This window comes from Haemorhous mexicanus, chromosome 4 (genome assembly GCF_027477595.1).
Source record: "Haemorhous mexicanus isolate bHaeMex1 chromosome 4, bHaeMex1.pri, whole genome shotgun sequence".
In the NCBI taxonomy this organism is placed as follows: Eukaryota; Metazoa; Chordata; class Aves; order Passeriformes; family Fringillidae; genus Haemorhous; species Haemorhous mexicanus.
In genome coordinates, this window is record NC_082344.1 from 1,315,021 (window position 1) to 1,318,405 (window position 3,385).

Sequence of the window (3,385 nt, forward strand, 5' to 3'; positions counted from 1 at the left end):
GTTCAAAAGGGTCGGGGCCCGCTCTGCGGGTCCCCCCTTGCAGATGCCAACACCGCCCCACACCGCCCGCCTTGGGCCGTCCCTGCATCACACCGGGGTCAGGGCGGGCCTCCTCAGGAGGGGTCCCGGGCCGGGGGGTTAGCGAGGGGTGGGGGGTCCCGCACGGGCCCCCTCGTTAGGAGGGGGTCTGGGGGGGAGGGGGTTCAGGAAGGGCCCCCTCGTTAGGAGGGGGCCCTGGGGGGGCCCTGCGGGGGGGTTGGGGGGTGGGTAGGGCCCCCTCCGGAGGAGGGGGTCCGGGGAGGGGCGGGGGGCGGGCCCCCTCCGGAGGAGGGGGTCCGGGGTGGGAGGGGTTGGGGGGGGTTTCCCCCCTTAGCCCCTCCACCTCGGACCCTCTCCTCCGGAGGGGACCCGACCCCGCGCCCCTCCCCTGGACCCCCTCCTCCGGACAGGGGCCCTGGGGGTGGGAGGGGGGTGGGGGGGAGGGAGGGGTGGGAGGGGGGAGGGAGGGGTGGGAGGGGGGTGGGGGGGGGGGGGGGGGGGCGGGTGGGAGGGGTAGCAGAGGGGGGCACGTCGCTCTGGAGCATAACCTCATATGTGTTAATTACAGCACAGAGTGACGTGCCCCCCTCTGCTACCCCTCCCACCCCTCCCTCCCCCCACCCCTCCCTCCCCCCCACCCCTCCCTCCCCCCCACCCCTCCCTCCCCCCCACCCCCCTCCCACCCCCAGGGCCCCTGTCCGGAGGAGGGGGTCCAGGGGAGGGGCGCGGGTCGGGTCCCCTCCGGAGGAGAGGGTCCGAGGTGGGAGGGGCTAAGGGGGGAAACCCCCCCCAACCCCTCCCACCCCGGACCCCCTCCTCCGGAGGGGGCCCGCCCCCCGCCCCTCCCCGGGACCCCCTCCTCCGGAGGGGGCCCTACCCACCCCCCCAGGGCCCCCTCCTAACGAGGGGGCCCTTCCTGAACCCCCTCCCCCCAGACCCCCTCCTAACGAGGGGGCCCGTGCGGGACCCCCCACCCCTCGCTAACCCCCCGGCCCGGGACCCCTCCTGAGGAGGGCCCGCCCTGACCCCGGTGTGATGCAGGGACGGCCCAAGGCGGGCGGTGTGGGGCGGTGTTGGCATCTGCAAGGGGGGACCCGCAGAGCGGGCCCCGACCCTTTTGAACCAAAACAGGGGTGCCGGCTCCGGCCCTCGGGGCTTTATTATCCGGCACCCCGAACCCCGCGGCTGCGGGGACACAGACAGAGACAGGCGAGAGAGAGAGAGAGATATAGAGGGAGAGAAGGGGGGGGGGGGAGAGAGAGAGAGACAGGGGGATAAGGGAGAGATATAGGGGGATAAAGGACAGATAGGACAGATTGGGGAGACAGGGAGATAAGGAACGGTGACAGGGCGGCACAGGGGAAAGGAAAACGAACTAAAACGAAAGGAAAAAGGAAAGGAAAGGGGAGGAAAGGAAAGGGGAGGAAAGGGGAGAAAAGAAAAGGGGAGGAAAGGAAAGGGGGAAAAAAGGGGAGGGGAGGGGAAGGGAAGGGCAAAAGGAGGAAGGAAAGGAAAGCATAAAGGAAATGAAAGGAGAGGAGGGGAGAGGAGAGAAAGGAAAGCAGAAAGGAGAGAAGAGAGGACAAAGAATGGAAAGGAGGAGTGGAGATTAGAGGGGCACAGAGGGGCAGGGAGAGGAGGGGAGAAGAGGGCTAAGGGGTAGGAAGAGGAGGAGAAAAGAGGGAAAGAGAGAACCTCACCTGGGCCCCGCCTGGGGAGCCCGCACCAGCCACATCCGACCCCTCCCGGCGCTGGGGAGAAAATGGCGCCTGAGGCGGTTTCCGGGGTTTAAATGACCTCGGCCCCGCCCCGCGCGCCGTGGCCTCGCCCTGCTCACACCTGTGGCGGCCGCGAGCTACGCACGCGCTCTGATGTCTCGGGCTGCGCACGCGCTTCGCTGTCCCGAGCTGCGCACGCGCCCTACTGTCCCGAGGGGCGCACGCGCTCTGCCGTCCCGAGCGGCGCACGCGCCCTGTGGCCCCGCCCCTCACACCTGTGCCAGCCCCGCCCCCGTGGCACGCGCTCCGTAACCCCGCCCATCTGTGGCCCCGCCCCCGCAGCGCTGTCTCGCAGCCACGCGGGGGCGCCGCGCTCGCTCCGCGCTCCGTGTCCGCCAGAGGGCGCCCTGCCGGGTCCCGGCCCCGCACGGCGGCTCCGGGCCCGCACCCGGCAGCGCCCGCACGGCGGCCGTCCCGGGCCCGATACCGGTCCCGGGCCCGGTGTCGCTTCGATCCTCCCGACGGGGGAGAGGCGGCACTGCCCGGGACCTCCCGGCTCACTCTTGCGGCTCTCTGCCCCCCACCCCGGTCGCCGTAGCGGCTCCGCCGCAGCGCCCCGTGCCCGCGCTCCGTAGCCCCGTCCCGCACTCCGTGGCACCGCCCCTCCGTGCCACCGCGGCCCCCGTGCCGCTGTCCCGGGACCCTCGCTCGGCGCTGTGTGAGCCCCAGCCGCGTGTGGCGGGGAGCCCGGAGCGCTGCGGCGGGGCCGCCACTGGGGACGGGGCTGTGAGACCGAGTCCTGCCGCTGCCCGCTCGCGGGGCGGTGCTGCCCCTGCCCCGGCGGGACTGCTGCGCGTCTCGGCCGGATTGAGACAGGGGTGAGGACTGGGCAAAGCCCAGCCTGGACTCCATGCTCCCTCCTGCTACGATGCCGGACGAGGATAACCGAAAGCGGGCGATGGAGCCCACAGCCGGAGCCGGGATGGGGCGTTCGGGTCCTGCCGGGGAGTTCCCGGGCTGTGTTGCCTCTCCCCCGTCAGGAGATCGAAGCGGGATCGGGCCCGGGATGGCAGCGGGAGGGCGCTGCCGCCTGCGGGATCGCGGCCGTTCCCCGGTGCGGGCGCGGAGCCGCCGTGCGGGGCGGGGAGCCCGCAGGGCGCCCTCTGGCGGACACGGAGCGCGGTGCGTGAGCGGGGCCGGCACGGCACCCGAAGCGCTCCCGGTCCGGCGCCCCCGAGCCCGCGGCGCCCCGGGCCAGAGCAGCCCGTGACTCCCTCCTTCCCTTCTCCGGTGCCGCAGCTCCGTGGGTCTCCCGCTCACCGCGCCCCAGGGCAACGAGCGGGACCGTAGGGGCTGCAGAGGAAGGTACAGCCCGGGGACCCCGGGTGAAGTTTTTATTTCAGCTTCACTCCCTTCCAGAGTACGCAAGGGCTGGCTCCGAGCTCCCACATGCCGGGGGTGAGGGATCGTTTCCCCCACACTGCCCAGCCCCGGGGAGAGCTGGAGCCCGCCGAGCTGGAGCAGCACCAAGAGAGGACAGCGATGCCAAGCGGTGAAGTCGCTAGGACAGGAGCAGCTGGAATTGACAGCTGCCCCGCCTCACCAGACTAAAAAAACACCCGCGTGGC